The following is a 19917-nucleotide window of genomic DNA, read 5'->3' as shown; positions in this document are numbered from 1 at the left end:
CACCAAATTAAAGAGAGTGTTGAAGCCAGGTAAAGTGGCTTACACCTGTAATCCCAACACTTTAGGGCACCAAGACAATTCTCCCACCTCAGCCTCCCAAAGTAATCCCGGAATTACAGATGTGAGCCACCACTAGTTATACAATTTGCAGATAATTTGTACTGGGTTGCGAAGTTACAGAATCACTATTTCAATAGGGTAAGGAACACAACAGTAATCATGCCGATGAAGGGAAAGGATAAAGCCAAAAAGAGGCTTTACAGTGAAATTAGGGATAGATTAAAAAAACTAAAGAAACATTAAAAATACACATACAGATAATTCAGAAAATTTTGGTGGGAAGAATCATTTTGAATCATATGAATAGGAGCTATCAAGGAAAGTAGAGTTGAATATCACTAGAAGATAGAAATTAAGGAAATAAAGTGTCAGATACATTCAATGTTATGCTTCCCACTGCCCAATATGGATGTCAGGAATTACACCAAAGTATCAGTGAATATAAAGGGGTGACCTACAGATTCCTAGATTGAAATGACAATGTCAGATAAGAAATACAGCCAGCAGGACACCAGTCTTACAAGAGAACGAAGAATAGACAGTAGGTAGTAAACTATGGATATAATTTCCTGGCTTTGAGGAAACAGGTATGGGGGGAAAAGCAATGTTCAAGACATTACCCACATTAACAATGCCACAAATTCCTACAAAAAGTCCTGGAACTCTTACAAATTTTCAGTTTTAAAAAAAGATGGCAGGGCAGGGCGCAGTGGTTCACGCCTATAATCACAGCACTTTGGGAGGCCGAGGCAGCCTGAAATGCTCATGACCTCAGAGGTCCTGAGGTGAGAGTTTGAGACTAGCCTGACCAACATGGTGAAACCCTGTCTCTACCAAAAATACAAAAATTAGCTGGGAGTGGTGGCGCATGTCTATAATCCCAGCTACTCAGGAGGCTGAGGAAGAAGAATCACTTGAACCAGGAGGCGGGGGTTTCAGTGAGCCAAGATCATGCCATTGCACTTCGGCCTGGGTGACAAGAGCAAGACTCCGTCTTTAAAAAAAAAAAAAACAGGCCGGGCGCAGGACTACAGGCTCACACCTGTAATCCCAGCACTTTGGGAGGCCAAGGCGGGCAGATCACCTGAGGTCAGGAGTTTGAGATCAGCCTGGGCAACACAGCGAAACCCCATCTCTACTAAAAAGACAAAAAAATTGCAGGGTGTGGTGGCATGCACCTGTAGTCCGACTTCTCAGGAGGCTGAGGCAGAAGAATCACTTGAACCCGGGAGGTAGAGATTGCAGTGACCTAAGATCGCACCACTGCACTCCAGCCTGGGCGAAACAGCAAGACTCCGACTCAAAAAAAAAAAAAAGAAAGAAAAAAAGACAAACACTACCTGTCTAGCATGCCCATTCACTTATCCTTACACATCTGTGAAGTTACTATAATTATAATCTTGCAGTATTTCCATTTTATACATTAATGAGGCACCCTGTTTATGACTTGCCTAAGACAACACAAATGGGACTGGTATATGACTACAAGAAACATGACTCTCAATTTTTGGTCCAAGTTTATGTACTAGAGTATGTCTCTAAGCCTAAATCAGTAATTCTCAAATTTTTTGGTCTCAGAATACCTTTATATTCTTAAAATACTAAGGATCCAAAGAACCTTTGTCTTTGTGTGTTATATCTATTGATACATGCATCGTTAGATTATTAAAACTGAGAAATTTTTCAAATACAAGAATACACTGGCCAGACACAGTGGCTCACGCCTGTAATCTCAGCACTTTAGTAGGCCAAGGCAGGCAGATCATCCAAGGCCAGGAGTTAGGGACCAGCCTGACCAACATGGTAAAACGCTGTCTCTACTAAAAATACAAAAATTAGCTGGGCACGGTGGTGTATACCTGTAATCTCAACTACTAGGGTGACTGAGGCACAAGAATTGCCTGAACCCAGGAGGAGGCAGAGGTTGCAGTGAGCCAAGATCACGCCACTGCACTCCAGCCTGGGCCACAGAGCGAGACTCTGTCTTAAAAAAAAAAAAAAAAAAGAAGTAAAACTTCTACATCAGGCTGGGCACGGGGGCTCACACCTGTAATGCTAGCACTTTGGGAGTCCAAGGCAGTGGATTACCTGAGGTCAGGAGTTCGAGACTAGCCTGGCCAACGTGGTGAAACCCCATCTCTACTAAAAATACAAAAATTAGCTGGGCATGGTGGCAAGCGCCAGTAATCCCAGCTACTTGGGAGGCTGAGGCAGGAGAATCGCTTGAACTCAGGAGGCAGAGGTTGCAGTGAGCCAAGATCGCGCCATTGCGCTCCAGCTTGAGCGACAGAGCGAGACTCCGTCTCAAAAAAAAAAAAAAAAAAAGAAAGAAACTCCTACATCATATCACATTAAAAAAAAAAAAAAAACTCAAAATGGATCAAAGACCTAAATATAGAAGCTAAAAGTGTAAAACTGTTAGAAGAAAACATAGGAGTAAATCTTCATAATCTTGGATCAACAATGTTTTTTTAGGTATGACACTTAAAGCAAAGAAAACTAAAGAAAAGAGATAAATGGGACTTCATCAAATTTAAAATTTTTGTATTTCAATGAGCACACTCAAGAAAATGAAAAAACAGTATGACAACTCCTCAAAAAATTAAACATAGAATGATCCAACAATTCCAATTCTAAGTATACACCCAAATAACCAAAAGCAGAAACAGGTATTTGAACATCAACGTTCAAAGAAGCATTATTCACGATAGCCAAAATGTGAAGGCAACCCAAGTATCCACCAACAGATGAAAGGATAAACAAAATGTGGGACATATATATAATGAACTACTACTCTGCCTTTAAAAGGTAGACAATTCTGACACATGCTATGACATGGATGAACTTTGAAGACATTATGCTATATGAAAGAAGCTAGTCACAACAAATATTATATGAGTCTACTGATACGCAGTACCTACAGCAGTCAAAATCATAGAGAAATAAAGTAGAATGGTGGTTGCTAGAGGTTAGGAAGCAAGGGAAATGAGAATTTATTGTTTGATGGGTACAGAGTTTCAGCTTGGGAAAATGGAAATGTTCTGGAAATGGATGGTGGTGATAGTTGCACAATAATGTAAATAAATTTAATGTCACTGAATGTATGCTTAGCTACCTGGGAGGCTGAGGCTTAAAATGAAAATAGTATAAACATTCATGCAAAAATCCACAACAGAATACTAGCAAACTGAAATCAGCAGCACAGTTAAAGAATTGTACACCACGATCAAATGGGATTTATTCCTGGAATGCAAGGATGGTTCAACACATGAAAACAGATCAATGTAACACATATTAACCAAACAAAACGAAAAACCACTTGATCATCTCAATTGATGCAGACAAAGAATCTGACAAAATTCAATACCCTTTCATGATAAAAACACTCAACAATCTAGGAATAGAAAGAAACTACTTCAATACAATAAAAGCTATCTAAGGAAAACCTACAGTAGACATCATACTCAATGATAAAAATGAAAACCTTTTCCTCTAACATCAAGACAAGGGAAAGATGCCTGTTTTCACCATTTCTTTTTATTTATTTATTTATTTATTTATTTATTTTGAGGCAGAGTTTCGCTCTTGTTGCCCAGGCTGGAGTGCAATGGCACGATCTCGGCTCACCGCAACCTCCGCCTCCCAGGTTCAAGCGATTCTCCTGCCTCACCCTCCCAAGTAGCTGGGATTACAGGCCACTATGCCCAGCTAATTTTGTATTTTTAGTAGAGACAGCGTTTCTCCATGTTGGTCAGGCTGGTCTCGAACTCCTGACCTCAGGTGATCCACCCACCTCAGCCTCCCAAAGTGCTGGGATTACAGGCATGAGCCACCATGCCCGGCCTGTGTTCACCATTTCTACTCAACACAGTACTGGAAGTCCTAGCCAACGCCATTAGGCAAAAGAAACAAAACGCATCTCAATTGGAAAAGAAGTAAAATTATCTCAGTTTGCAAATAATATGATTTTATATGTAGAAAACCCTAAAGATTATACACACACACACAACTAAAAAATGAATTCAGCAAAGTAGCAGGATACAAAGTCAACACACGAAAAACCAGCTGCATTTCTAAACACAATAAATAATCTAAAGGGAAATTTTTAAAATTCCATTTACAATACCATCAAAAAGAATAAAGTACTAAGGAATTACATAACCAAAGAAGTGAAAGACATGTACAATGAAAACTATAAAACATTGCTGAAAGAAATTTAGAAATATATAAACAGAAACACATTCTATGTTCACAGACCAAAAGACTTAATTTTTTTTTTTTTTTTGAGATGGAGTCTCGCTCTCTCTCCCAGACTGGAGTGCAATGGCGCAATCTCAGCTCACTGCAACCTCCGCCTCCCGGGTTCAAGTGATTCTCCTGCCTCAGCCTCCTGAGTAGCTGGGATTACAGGTACCTGCCACTGGGCCCAGGTAATTTTTGTATTTTTAGTAGGGACAGGGTTTCACCATGTTGGTCAGGCTGGTCTTGAACTCCTGACCTCAGGTAATCCACCCGCCTCGGCCTCCTAAAGTGCTGGGATTACAGGCATGAGCCACCGCGCCTGGCCTTACTGTTGTTAAAATGTCCACACTACCCAAAGCAATCTAAACATTTAATGCAATCCCTATCAAAATTCCAATGACATTTTTTGCAGAAATACCAAAATCAATCCTAAAATTCACATGGAATCTCAAGAGACCCCAAATAGCCAAAAGTCTTGACAAAGAAAAACAAAAGTGGAGGACTCATACTTCCTAGTTGCAAAACTTACTACAAAGCTACAATAATCAGGCCGGGCACGGTGGCTCATGCCTGTAATCCCAGCACTTCGGGAGGCCGAGGCAGGTAGATCACAAGGTCAGGAGATGAGACCATCCTGGCTAACATGGTGAAACCCCATCTCTACTAAAAATACAAAAACTTAGCCGGGTGTGGTGGTGGGCGCCTGTAGTCCCAGGCTACTCAGGAGGCTGAGGCAGGAGAATGGCGTGAACCTGGGAGGCGGAGCTTGCAGTGAGCTGAGATCGTGCCAGTGCACTCCAGCCTGGGCGACAGAGTGAGACTCCGTTTCAAAAAAAAAAAAGCTACAGTAATCAAAATAGTATGGTATTAGTATAAATACATACAGACAGACCAATGGAATCAAACAGACCAGAAATAAACCCTCACATATGTGGTCAAATAATTTTTAACAAGGATAACAAAGCCATTCAATAGGGAAAGGACAGTCTTTTCAGCAAATGGCGCTGGGAAAACTGGTAATCCACCTGCAAAAGATTGAATTTTGACCACAAACAAAAATTAACTCAAAATGGATCAAAGACCTAAGAAACCTAAACTTGTAACTATAAAACCATAACTAAGAAACATAAAACTATAAGGCTCTTAGACGAAAACAAAAGGGAAAAGCTTCATGACATCGGAGTTGGCAATTATTTGTTGAGTATGACACCAAAGGCACGGGCAACAAAAGAAAAAAAGGACAAACTAGACTGGCTGAAAATTTCAAACTTTTGTTAATCAAAAGACACTATCAACTGAGTAAAATGGTGGCCAGGCTAGGCATGGTGGCTCACACCTATAATCCCAGCACTCTGGGAGGCCCAGCCAGGAGGATCACTTGAGGTCAGGAGTTCAAGGCCAGCCTATGCAACATAGTGAGACCCTGTCTCTACAAAAATCTTAAAATTCGAGTGTCGTGGTGACATGTGCCTGTAGTCCCAGCTACTCCAAAGGCTGAGGTGGGATGATCTCTTGAGCCCAGGGAGGTCAAGGCTGCACTGAGCCATGATTGCGCCACTGCACCCCAGCCTAGGGGACAGAGTGAGACCTTGTTCCAAAAAAAAAAAAAAAAAAAAAAAGCCAGAAAAGAAACAGAGTAAAGGCCAGGCATGGTGGCTCATGCCTATAATCCTTGTACTTTGGGAGGCCGAAGTGAGTGGAACATTTGAGGTCAGGAGTTCAAGACCAGCCTGGCCAACATGGTGAAATTCCATCTCTACTAAAAATACAAAATTTAGCTGGGCAGTAGTGGCAAGCGCCTGTAATCCCAGCTACTCAGGAGAATGAGGTAGGAGAATTGCTTGAGCCTGGGAGCTGGAGGTTGTGGTGAGCCAAGATTGCGCCACTGCTCTACAGTCTGGGTGACAGAGAGTAAGACTGTCTCAAAAAAAAACAAAGTAACCCCACAGAACAGAATGGAAGAAAATATTTATAAATCATGTATCTGATAAGGGACTAATATCCCGAATATATAGCAACTCCAAAAAATGAACAAAAAACAACCTGATTCGAAAATGGGCAAAGGGCTGGCATAGACATTTCTCCAAAGAAGATATACAGACGGCCACAAGCACGTGAAAAGATGCTGAATATCACTAATCATTAGGGAAATACAAATCAAAACTCCAATGAGATACCAACTCACAACCCATAGGACAGGACTACTATTAAATAAATAGAAAATAGCAAGTGTTGACAAGGCTGTGGAAATATCAGAACCTCTGTGCACTGTTGGTAGGAACGTAAAATGGTACAGCCACTATGGAAAACAATATAGCAGTTCCTCAAAAAATTAAAAATATACTCAATGATGCTAAGGTGTCAAAAATAATAATAATAATAGGCCAGGCGCGATGGCTCATGCCTGTAATCCCAGCAGTTTGGGAGGCCGAGGCAGGCAAATCACTTGAGCTCAGGAGTTTGAGACCAGCCTGGGCAATATGGTGAAACTGCATCTCTACAAAAATACAAAAAAAAAAAAAAATTGGCCAGTTGTGGTCGCAAGTGCCCACAGTCCCAGCTACTCAAGAGGCTGAGGTGGGAGGATGGCTTGAGCCCAGGAGGCAGAGGTTGCAGTGAGCCAAGACCATGCCACTGCACTCCAGCTTGGGAGACAGAGCCAGATCTTGTCTCATAAATAAATAGAAGAAGAATAAAATTACCATATGATCCAATAATTTCACTTCTGGGTATATACCAAAAACATTGAAAGCAAGCTAAGAGATACTGTACACTCATGTTCACAGCAGCATCATTCACAATAGCTAAAACATGGAAATAACCCAAGTGTCTACTCATAGACAAAGGGATAAGCAAAATGTGATATATCTATACAATGGAATGTTATTCAGCCTTAAAAAAGAAGGAAATTCTGCAATATGCCACATGAATGAACCTTAAGGACACTATGCTAAGTGAAATAAGCCACAAGACAAATACTGTATGATTCAATTTATATGAGGTATTTAGAGTAGTCAAAATCGTAAAGACAGAATAGTGGTTGTCAGGGGTGAGGGAAGAAGGGAACGGGAAATTATCATTTAATGGGTATAGAGTTTCAGTTTTATAAGATGAAATGGGTTATAGGGATGGATGGTGATGATGGCTGCACAACATTATGAATGTATTTAATACCACTGAATGATACACTTAAAAATCATTAAGATGATATGTTGTGTTATGTATATTTTACTGCAATTTTTAAAAGTTGGAAACAAGTTTAAATGGTTAATTTTTTATGTACACTTTATCACAATTTTTAGAATCTTTTTTAAGGTGAATAGACACTCCACAAAATGAGACAGCATTTTTGTAAATAATATATCTAAAAAGGGTCTAGGCTGGGCGAGATGGCTCATACCTGTAATCCTGGCACTTTCGGAGGCTGAGGAAGGAGGATCATTTGAGGCCAGGAGTTTGAGACCAGCCTAGACAACATGATGAGATCCTGTCTCTACAAAAATAAATAAATCAATCAAAAAAATTAGCTGGGCATGGTGGCATGCACCTGTAGTCCTAGCTACTCAAGAGGCTAAGGCAGGAGGATCGCTTGAGGCCCAGGAGGTGGAGGCCAGAAGGTAGAGGCTGCAGTGAGCCATGTTCACGCCACTGCACTTCAGCCTTGGTGATAGAGCAAGACTGTCTCAAAAAAAAAAGTGGGGGCATCTAGTATCCAGAATATATTGAGTTCTTAAAACTCAACAATTTTTAAAAACGGGTAAAGGATTTGAATAGGTATCTTTCCAAAGGAGATAGACAAATGCACAATAGGCACATGAAGAGATGCTCAACATCTTATTAATCATTAGGGAAATGCAAATCAAACCCACAATGAGGTAGTGAGATAGTGGGTGAAGTGTCACCCACTAGATGATAGTGAGGAGTAGAGAAATTGGAACCTTCCATACATTGCCACCGAGAATGTAAAATGGTACAACTTTGGAAAACAGTTTGGCAGTTCCTCATAAAGTTAATCATAAGTTTATCGAAACACCCAGCAATTACAATCTGGGTATATACCGAAGAGAAATGAAAATGTACACCCACACAAAAACTTTTAACGATGTTCACAGCAGCACCATTCCTTATAGGCAAAAAGCAGAAATAACCCAAATGTCCAGCAAATGATGAATGGTTAAACAAAACGTGGTATCTCCATAGAAGGTAATACTATTCAGCCAGAAAAAAGCTAAAACATGCTACACTATGGCCAACCTTGAAAACATTAAGTTCAGTGAAAGAAGCCAGGCACAAAAAGCCACATACTATATAATTCCTTGTATATGTAATGTCCATAATTTCTAGAGACATAGCTTAGTGCTTGCCAAAGGCTTGGAGGAGGAAGGAATGGGGAGTGATTGTTAATGGGAACTGGGTTTCATTATGGGATAAAAACATTCCAAAATTAAATAGTGATGGTTACACAACCTTATAAATATACTAAAAGCCACTGAATTGTATCTTTTAGAAGTGTGAATTTTATGGTATTGTAAATTATATCTCAAAGAAAAAAGGGGAAAAAAATACACTATTACACATTACATTAGCCATCAAAGCAATAAAGTCTTCACATGTCACTCCAGACCAGAGAATAAGGGAAAAGTCAAATTGTGTCTTAATATTACCATGAAAACAGTTTGACTCAGAGACACCCCTCTCCAAAAGGTCCCCAAACATAGTTTGAATACCACTGGCCTAAACTAATACTCAGCACATGACTAGCACTTAATGACTGGTCAATTAAATTATTTAAACTATAGTGTTAGTTAAATATTTAATTTAATAATTATATTATTAAACTACACACTGACAAAATGCAATCAGGTTTAGTCATTCTTTATAATTCATACTTTGCATACTTGCAAAATATTTTTAACAACCTATGTGACTACAGAATTTAACACTCTCTGTACACAAAATTTTGACACCCTAAGCTTGAAGGTACAACACAGTATAGTGGCAAAGAGCTGTGACTCTAGACTCAGACACTTTGAGTTCAAATCCTGACTGCAGAAAACTAGCTACGAGATATTGTCCAAGGTACTCAATCCTTCTACATGGACTTTTCCCATCTGTAAATGAGGATAATATAAAAAGGGTTGTTTTGAAGACTAAGTTAACAATTCAAAGATCTTGAGAAAGAAATTAGCTCATAGTAACTATGCAATAAGTTATCTATTATCATTGTAAATCAAATACCCACTTAAAGCAATCAGATTGTTGTGTGGTTAACAAACATACCTATTTCTTTTTAAAAGTACAAGATGCCTTATGTAAAGATTAGGACTTTGCCCATCTATAGTGGTGAACATCAAACTTGCATGAATAGCGTCTCCCTTCTTCCAGCCCATGCTCTTCAATGCCTTAAGCTATTGTTTTCTAGAGCTAAACTAGAAAATAGTCAACTAATCCAAGCCAACAAGTGAAAAAACTTCCTAAGTAGTATAACAAGGTGATCTCCCCCAGAGGTGTTTTCATCCCAAAAGACTTTTCCAAAAAATTAAAAGTTCTTGGACAGTAAGATTTGGATCACAGAATCCTCAAGATAAAACTCTAGAACACAGGGAGAGGAGAGAAGAGTGGTATGGAAAAGAAGGCTTGCCTATCCACTAAAAACGGGTAAACTCTGTTAGCAAGGAAGCCAAGGAGAAAGAAATACAAAACTAGGAGTCAGAAAACATAGTTCTAATCACAGCTCAACCACTATCTCACTTGGTGATCTCACAAGATAAAAATTCAAACACCTTAATACAACATAAATGGTCCCTCACAATTTGCTACTTCCAATCATTTATCTCACCATTCTACCCATATCAGTTCCTACCACACTGAATTTCTCACTCTCCCTCACTCCCCAAGGCTCATTACAATTTATCATCTTTGCATGTTATTCCCCAGGTCTGGAATGACCTCCAACCTCCAGTCCATCTTCCTCTCCACCTAGCAAACTCCTACTCACCCTTCAAGAGCTAGTTTCTTCCCTCTCAACTCCCACAATCTAGTGTGTTGTAATTTACTGTATTATATGTAGACTGATACAAATGCAAATGTTTGATGAAATGAATGTTTAAATGAATGAATGAATGAACAACCTTAGGCAGTTTCCCATTCTAAATAATTGAGAAAATAATACACCTGAAAAGCAACATCACATATACGTTATATTAGGAAGAGAGATCTGCTTTGAAATCTAATTCTATGATCTTCAGCAAATCACTAACCTCTGTGAGTCAAAGATTCCTCACCTATAAACAGGTTTCAAAGGGTTGTTACACTGAACGAGTGAAAAAAAAAATGCATAAACAGTGTCTAGCGCAGTGCCTGGAACGAAACAGGCACTCTAAAAAGTTTTGGTTCCCTTCTCTCTCCCTCAACTCATAATTACAGATATCCAATGAGATGATTTGACATAAAAATAATTTGAACATAAGACACCACACAAATCTCTCACTTAAGGGGGAAAAATCCTAACATTAATCTTTGCATTTATATACCCTTTCTTCTCCTTGGGTCTGTAAGAAATACTCCGGAGGAAAAGTCGGAACCTGCTTTTTCAGAGTGTGTGGTTTATTTGAATACAGTCTGTATATAATAAAATAAAGATTTAAAAAAGGAAAGAAAAATACTCTGCAGAAATGATGGTTTTTAAACATTTCCCCCAAATTATGTAATTATTTAGGATTCTAGAATTAAAACAATTCAGTTAGTACCCAGTAAACAACTCTAATTGCTCTAAGATTAATAACAAAAAGTCTACATATCCTGTTTTAAACTATGGTGTCCCTTTCCTTTGACCTTTTTAGGTCTTTCTAGAATTGTTCTTTTTTAGAACATATTTCTATCCTACTGCAGTGGCTTTAACTGAATTTAACATTTTTTAATCAATTCAAGTATTTGCAACTTATTTGAAAAAGGAACACAACTCATTGAGTTCTATTTTGTCAAACAAAATGTTCTGGCATCAACATTAACAGGAAAGTATTGCTTTTTTTTTTTTTTTTTTTTTTTTTTTAAGACAGGGTCTTACTCTGTCGCCCAGGCTGGAGTACAGTGGCGCAACTGTGCCTCACTGCAACCTTGAACTCTGGGCTCAGGCAAACCTCCCACCTCAGCTTCTGGGACTACAGACGCACACCACCACGCCCAGCTAATTTGTTTTATTTTTTGGCAGTGACAAAGTCTCACTATGCTGCCCAGACTGATATCAAACTCCTACGCTCAAGCAATCCTCTCGCCTCCACTTCCCAAAGTGCTGAGATTACAGGCGTGAGCCACCTGGCCAGGACCTACAGGTAAGTGTTGGTTATTTTGTTTCTCTGAAACTAGAAACTTTTACAATGAATAAATTCAAACACCTTTCTTGATCAACAGATCCTGATTTGACATTCTGTAGAGAACACAACATAATTAATGGTACTTATTTTTATGTCAAGATTAACTTTGAGATAAAAAACAATTCTAATTACTTACTCTAAAATGAATCTGCTGAGAGCTAATAAAAATTCTCTTTAAACAGCTCTTTGTTAATCAGAGAAATTTATAATTATACATTTTGATTCTAAAAGGTCTAAAATTAAAATGTAGACACTGTACTGTTCCAGCTCCAGCAACTAAAAATAAATGTAATTTTAGGTGTCACTTAGAATTTATAAAATTGAACTTATATGCACGACAATATTTGTTAATTTATCTGTACTAACAACTTGGCCTATGACAATGAAAATACTTTAAATTTCTTTTCTGTATTTAAATGTTTGCTGGATTTAAAACATCAAATGTCATTAACTTTCACTTCCATTTCTGAATTATTTTAAGAAAACTTCATTTTTCATTTTCCACACTAGCCAAGTGAAAAACTGCAAGCAGCAGGAAAATTTATCTAAGAGTTTTAAAAGTAAGTTTCTTTTGTTTATATTAAATATAAATATTTTTAAAGCATAAAACGACTTAAAATTCTTATCTTCCCCAAAGTATATGGTTTCTAAGAAGCAATCTTTTAAAAATTTGTTTATAAAAGCAACATAGCACACTAGACACTAATGAGTTATCTTAAGCACAGCTTTTTAAGAGAATCAATATTTCATTTTACCAGTTGTGACTAATCAGTACTACGATGCAGTGTAGTGACATACATGAGTTCCGAACCTAAAGAAAATTTCAGCGCGCGCGCGCGCCAGCACACACACACATACACAAACACACACAAAGTCGGCTTCTCTTTTTAAACCATCCCACAATTCAACACCTCTGGGTGGCATTCTCTCTAAATTATCATATCCGGCTGGGATTATCCAATTTTATTAGCTAACAGTTCTCATTACTTTAAAAACAGAAACAGGATATGTTCTGTTTCATCAAGTGCTACAAACATTTCGCTGCTGTAAGACTGGAGGGAAAAAATCTTTGGAAATGAAAGGCCATCTGATCCACTCGGGCTAATTACTAAATGCATGCCAACAATACACAATTCGAATTGCATTTCTGGACACAATTTAAGATAACGATAGAGCAGGACAAATGTGTAAGGAACTACTACTTCTATCAAAATGAAGAAGCAGATATACGGAATCTAAGATCTCACGCAAAATTCATCTAAGACTTCGCAATCTTCTGAAAAGAAAATGTGTAATCAACGTTGTTAATACAACAGTAATTCATCCCATTCAAGTACCACTAGAAATCCCGCTGATGTGCTTCTTTCAGGTCTAAACATCTCATTCTTTCGCAATCCAGATACCAACAGGAGTCTGAAACCCTTCGCAGAGGCGTGCAACACACTAGGAGAGCGCTATCTGTTTACAAATACGAATCTCAGTTACCCACGTCAAAACCGCGCATTACCACCTTTCGACTGGAGGGCGGGGGAGAGAGAAGGCGGGCGAGCAAGAAACAAAATCCACACAGACACCTCTGCCTTCTCCCTACAAGGACGAGCCCGGGGAAACATTCAGTATGTATTACATGCGTGTATACATTTATATACATTATGTAGTCACCTATGTCTAAGCAAGGGTGAAAGAAAAAGGTACACATGACAGGGAATCGTAACTGGACCCAACAGAAATGTTCAAACCAATCCCGTTAACTCAAAATCCGCCCCGCTGGTCTACAACAGGTTTCGGTCCGGGACCGGGAGCTCCAGCCACAGTGTGGAGTTCGTCCCCAAAGCGCCCCAATGCCCTCCTCAGGCCGCCCAGGCCGCCGTCCCTACCTCCCTTATCTCAGCCTTCCCCTGGGACACCCGAAGCCCGTTACAGGAAAGAAAGAAGTGTCAGGCCCCAAGGGGGCGGCTGAGACGCTCTCAGGCCAGGCCCCCGACACCTGCGAAGCGCGGCACCTGGGGAGGGCGAACCGGGGGCCGCCCGGCCTTCCCGAGCACACCCCCTCGGTACCCGACGCTGCCCCGCGGCCGGAACCTCGTACCTGCGAGGCCCGCGAGCTACAGGCGCGCGCGACGCCTCCTCATCTCAGTGGTTCCTGCTCTCCCTCCGCCTCCTGCTGCCGCCGCCGTCGCCGCTGCCGCCGCTGGAGGCCGGGACACGACTAGCTCAGGACTCCACCGCCATGTCCGCCGCGCCGCGAACTGCATTGTGGGGGGGAAGGGATGGGGAGGGGGAGGAGGAGGGAGAGGGAGAAGGAGAGAAAGAGGAGGACCCGCTGAGGGGAGGGGGCGAGGGAGAGCGGTTGCCGGGGGAGAGGGGGAGGGGAGAGGACAGAGCCTGTAATGGGGTCCTGGCCCGGGAGAGGAGGAGCTACGCGCAGAGGAAAGGGTTCAGGGGTGCCCCCTCCCTTCGTTCGGGGGGCCCCACAGGCACCGTTTACACCGGGGCGGGGGAGGGGGGAACAGCACTGGGGGGAGGGGTCTCGTGGTGGCCGCGAAGAAACAATGGGGAGAAGGCCGAGGTAGGAGGATCGCGCACTCACACCCACGCGGAGGGAAGGGAGCGCGCGAGAGACGCCCGTTAGCTCGCGAGGAGGGGGCGGGCCGTTGGCAGAGGGGAGGAGGGAGCCACCCGGGGCTCGCGGGCAGGGGCGGGGCCGCCAAGCGGAGGTCGCGAGGTCCCGCAGCCCGCCTGGGCGCCGCGGGGGAGCCGCGCTGATTCGCCCGCTTGCCGGAGTGGGTGTGGGTGTGGGTGTGGGTGTGGGTGGGGGTGGCGGGCGCCCCAGTGCTGCCCCAGTCTGGTTCCTCGTCTCTGCCGAGGCCCCCGAGCTGGAAGCCGAGCCCGAGAGCCGCCTCGGCGCCTCGCTCCCAAGGCTGCTCCCCCTGGGGAGGAAGGCCGGCCTGGAATGGGTACCCTCTGGCCTGGCACTCGGACTGGGCCTGGCCCGAGCCTTGGCGGACCCTCGGAAGCCCAAGCGGGCTTCGGAGCAACGGTAGGGAGCGGGACAGAGGAAGCCGCCAGGGTCGACCCCCACCCACTCACCACGGCCTCCAGCCCACCGCAGCTGGACCTTTTTTCCTTTGAAAAGGCAGTCAGTTCAGGAATGAAGGAGCTCAAAGAGAAATCTCTGGAGCACTCCATCTCCCACCCCCAAAAGAGGTTTTAGAAATCATTTCTTTAGCTGCAGGCGGGCATAAAACCAACTACCATCAATGGGCCCCCTCATCCCCTTGCTTTTAACGTATTACATTCCTCTACATAATTATTTAAAGTCACGGGCGGAACGGACTTAAGGTTTTGTTAGTTTTGTTTTTTGTTGTTGTTTTTTTAAGACCCCAGCCTCAGAGATTATTTAGCCAATCTCTGACCTCAAAGCTGGACAAAGCACACAACCTCTGTGCTCTGTGCCCGGTCCTTTGAGTTTGACACATGCTAGGCAGGAAAAAGGTATGAAAAGAGTGGACGTAGAGGTGAAGGGAAGATGTTAAATCTTAAGTATTTACAAGATGGTGCCTTATAAATTTTCTTATAATGTGACTCAGGCTGGGACTGGTTAGAGGTTACAGAGGGACGCTCCACTTCACGATAGCCCTGTGGGGTACGTACTGTTGCTCTCATTTACGGATAAAAAAACTAGGGTTCAGAGTTAGTGCATTTTACCCCAATCTGGCTGATGCTACAAGGCCCAGGTATAATGGATAGAGGACTGGATTTCAAGTCAAAAGAGCCCTACCTGGTTTTGGCGTATATCAACATGATGCCTTTGAGCAAATGTACCCTCTTGAGTTTCCTCATCTGCAAATTCTTAATCTGTATCCCTGCTTCGCTTGACTAGCCTGGAAACAAAGAAAAAATCCCTACTTCACCCGGCTGAAAGCCTAAAGCCTATAGAGACACTAAGAAGATACCGACATGCCCTTCAATTCAGTGATATCAGTGTCCTTAGAACAAGTTCAATTGAGTAAACATTTCCTAATTACTTAAGAGCAAAGCGTTGTTAGGTGCCTAGGGAAAGAAAGACAAATCATTGCTTCCTGTCTCCAAAAAGTTCCCCATTGAGCAAGCAGGTGAGCTACAGTAAAAGCAACAGGTCTTATTAACAAAGGGCTGGGCAAATCTAGAGGAGAGTGTGATAAATTCTACTTTGGTGAGACTTCAGTGGAAGAACTAAAAGCTGGACCTTGAAGATCTGTCTGCTGTGTGCCAGACACATGTCTGTGATTCAGAGGGCAGCATTGAGTCTGGAGTGTGCAGAAGATAATGAGTCTGGAAAAGAAAACTGGGGCCAGACTGAAAATTTCAGTGCCTCTCTGCCCTTATCCCCTCCAGATAACTCTCTTCTACTACCTTGCTTATTCCCCAAGACCCAGCTCAACCACTACCTTCTTTATTAAATCTTCCTGATTACCGCCCCTCCTCTGCACTCCACTGAATGTGGTCCCTCTATTCTCTGAATTCCGTGACCCCAATAGATTGTACACTTCAGCACAGATACTTACAAGGTATTCCTTCTGATACCTACATAGTTGTCGAGTTGAAAATTTTGGCAACTATAATTTTATCATCACAGCTAGAGCAAGTATGGTTCTGACACAAAGAATAAGGAAATTTATGGAGTATAAGGTTTAATTCATGCCCAGGGTCATACAGTAAGTCACAGGCTGGACTAGAATACCAGCCCTGTATTCTTTCCATTGAATCACAGGTTTTTGAGATATAAAATGGTAAATGTCTGATTTCTATGTAAAAATCCTCTGAGGACTTAAACTTTCAAGGGAAATCTCATGATTGTGGTTAAGCCTCCAGTCTGGAAGTTCTGAAAACTTAGTTTCATCCAAACCCAGGTGAAAATAACTTGCAGTAAAAATCTTATTTCATTGTATCTCATGAGGAATATAATTACTCAGTGGATCAATATTCATATTCTGTTGTCTTCCTAGGTGAATAAGAAAACTTAGTAAAAAACTAATAATATTGAATGAAAAGGTGACTTGGTAAGTAAAATAACAAGAAAGGTGCCTAGTCCCAGCACTTTGGGAGGCCGAGGTGGGCAGATCACTTGAGGTCAGGAGTTCAAGACCAGCCTGGCCAACATGGTGAAACCCCATCTCTACTAAAAATACAAAAATTAGCCAGGCATGGTGGTGGGTGCCTGTAATCCCAGCTACTCGGGAGGTTGAGGCAGGAGAAACGCTTGAACCCGGGAGGCAGAGGTTGCAGTGAGCCGAGATCATGCCTCTGCACTCCAGTCTGGGTGACAGAACAGGACTCCATTTCAAGAAAAAAGAAAGGTGCCTAAGTCTGTTCAAACCAAGTTTTGCTGTTTGATCATAAAGGGCCCTGTATGCCACTGGAAAAAAAGCAGGCTTTATATTATAGTTATTGGGGGAATCACTGATCACTTGTAAGCAGAGATAAATACAATCAGACCTGCTAAGCTGTTTCTCTGAGCCCCATTTTTTTTTTCCTGTGTACTTGATTTCTCCAAGGAGAGAGACTATAGGCCCTGGGTGATAATGATCTCTAGTGAAAAACAGTGCATCACCCCCATGATGTGGTCCTAACCAAGTCTCCTTTACCTTTGTATTTTCAGCACCCAGCATAATCCTGACACATATAGAAAGCACTCAGAAATTGCTTGTTGACACTCTAAATTGTCTATAAAGCATAAGATATGGTCAGTGTTTAAAATTTTTGTGATTCTTGCAAAGATCATGACAATACCAAAGCTCTTGAGGTGTGTGCTCACCTCAAGATAGTGTAAAGGATTTACTTCTCTTTGTCTGTTTGCATTCTTGAAAGTCAATGAGATAAAAATGTGTAAAAATGCCTATTTCATAGTAAATGTTCCACACAAATGAATTACCTTTCTTCTTAAAATTTAGTTTCTTCTCATCTGCCCCATTTGGATTTCATGTGCCCTTAGACTCACACTAGCACATGTGTGTACTTGCTACCTGTTGATTCCATTTCATCTGTCCTGAGGATTCTATGCGTGGAATTTTAAACTACAGCCACACCCTGTAGCTTACTTCATTGAAACATTAGAAACAGTCAGTTTTTCTTAAGGTGGCATTTTTTTAAGTGAATAAGATTTTAGAATTTAAAAGGACATTAGCGTTCGTAAAGTTAGAGATATCAAGAACATATATACATGGCAGAAGATGATGCTATAAAGTTAGACCAGGACCGCATCGTTGTTAAAAAAGCAAGTTTTTATTCTGAAGTTAATGGGCAATCACGGAACATCTGTAAACAAGGAGAGAGATGTTCAGACTTGCCTTATACAGCAGGTGTTCATCTGACTTCTGTTTGTACATTCGTAGCTACAGAGAGCTCATTCCTTACCAAATCTGCCTGTTCTAGGAAATAGAAGTACTTCCTCAACAGAGCTGAACTTTTCCTTCTGTGATACATATTTGTTGGTAATCCTGACCTTAGGAATAACATCAGCCTTCTTTATACATAAAAATGAGGGAGCCAGGCATGATGGCTCACACCTGTAATCCCAGCAATTTGGGAGGCTGAGGCAAGAGGATCAAGGCCAGGAGCTTGAGACCAGCCTGGGCAACATGGTGAGACCCCATCTTCAAAAAAATAAAATTTGGCTGGGCACCGTGGCTCACACCTGTAATCACAGCACTTTGGGAGGCCAAAGCAGTTGGATCACTTGGCAATCAGGAGTTCGAGACCAGCCTGGCAAACATGGTTAAAATTCCATCTCTACTAAAAAATACAGAAGTTAGCTGGGCATAGCACACGGCTGTAGTCCCAGCTACTCAGGAGGCTGAGACAGGAGAATCACTTGAACCCGGGAGGTGGAGGTTGCAGTGGTCCGAGATCATGCCACTGCCCTCCAGCCTGGATGACAGAGGGAGACTCTGTCTCAAAAAATAAATTAATTAAATTAAATTAAAAATTTAACCAGGAATGGTGGTGCATGTTTGTAGTCCTAGCTACTTGAGAGACCGAGTTGGGAGAATCACTTGAGCCCGGGGGTGGAGGCTTCAGTGAGTTATGAATGTGCCTCTGCACTCCAGGCTGGGTGACAGAGTGAGACCCTGACTCTTAAATGTAAAAAGAAAGAAAAGGGTGTGAACCAGATAAACTAGGGCAGGAAAGGAGTCTAAAAATCCATAATTCTTTTTTATTTTATTTTATTTTTTTGAGACAGAATCTCTGTTGCCTAGGCTGGAGTGCAGTGGCATGATCTTGGCTTACTGCAACCTCTGCCTCCCGGGTTCAAGCGGTTCTCCTGCCTCAGTCTCCCGAGTAGCTGGGACTACAGGTGCACGCCACCACGCCCAGCTAATTTTTGTATTTTTAGTAGAGACAGGCTTTCACCATGTTGGCCAGGCTGGTCTCAAACTCTTGACCTTAGGTGATCTGCCCACCTCAGCCTCCCAAAGTGCTGGGATTACAGGTATAAGCCACTCCACCCGGCCAATTCTTTTTTATTTTTTTTTTGGGACAGGATCTCACTCTGTCACCCAAGCTGGAGTGCAGTGGGATGATCACAGTTTATTACACCCTTGACCTCCTGGGCTCAAGCCATCCTCCTACCTCAGCCCCCCGAGTGGCTGGGACTACAGGCACACGCCACCATGCCTGGCTAATTTTTTATTTTTTATAGAGGTGGGGGTCTCACCATGTTGCCCAGGCCGGTCTCAAACCCCATTTAAGTCAGCTAATTTACCCCCCGCCAAGTCAAATCTCTCTCCTTTTTCTCTGAAACAAAAATGAGATCCAACTCCATTCTAAACAATCTCCCTCTGACCAATTCAAATGTATTAGAACAGTCTACACTCTGATGTACCTTTGTGCCCTACAAAATGTAATGCCCTCTCTCTGGAAATAAATCCTCACATATATGGTCAAATGATTTTCAGCAAGGATGCCAAGACCATTCAATGGATAAGAGACAGTCTTTTCAGTAAATGGTGCTGGGAGAATGGAATACCCAGATGCAAAAGAATGAACTTGGGCCCTGACCTTAGACGATATACAGAAATTAACTCAAATGGATCATAAGACCTAAAACTATAAAACTCTTAACAATAAAACATAGGGCAAGAGCTTCACAACATTGGATTTGGCAATGATTTCTTGGATATGACACCAAAGGCACAGGCAACAAAAGAAAAACTGTATGAAAATGTAAAACATTTGTTTGTCAAAAGACACTGTCAGAACT

The 19917-nt window shown here is 41.9% G+C and overlaps 1 protein-coding gene across 31 annotated transcripts in view; it reads right to left on the bottom strand.

Moving 5' to 3' along the window:
- TUT4 (terminal uridylyl transferase 4) overlaps positions 1-14367 on the bottom strand; it is a 143649-nt gene extending 129282 nt beyond the window's left edge. For 17 of the 31 annotated variants that reach the window (XR_008667871.2, XR_010131033.1, XM_055348762.2 and 14 more), the window contains exon 1: positions 13765-14326. The gene's annotated coding sequence lies outside the window, so the exon portion shown is untranslated. Of the gene's footprint in view, positions 1-7702; positions 7796-13764 lie in introns of all 31 variants that reach the window. The other 14 variants (XM_055348794.2, XM_063698708.1, XM_055348751.2 and 11 more) reach the window with 10 other exon arrangements.
- Between the last annotated feature and the right edge of the window lie 5550 nt (positions 14368-19917).

Source organism: Gorilla gorilla, chromosome 1, assembly GCF_029281585.2.
Source record: "Gorilla gorilla gorilla isolate KB3781 chromosome 1, NHGRI_mGorGor1-v2.1_pri, whole genome shotgun sequence".
Lineage (NCBI taxonomy): Eukaryota > Metazoa > Chordata > Mammalia > Primates > Hominidae > Gorilla > Gorilla gorilla.
Note: the sequence above shows the minus strand (reverse complement) of the source record. Positions and strands in the feature narration are given on the sequence as shown.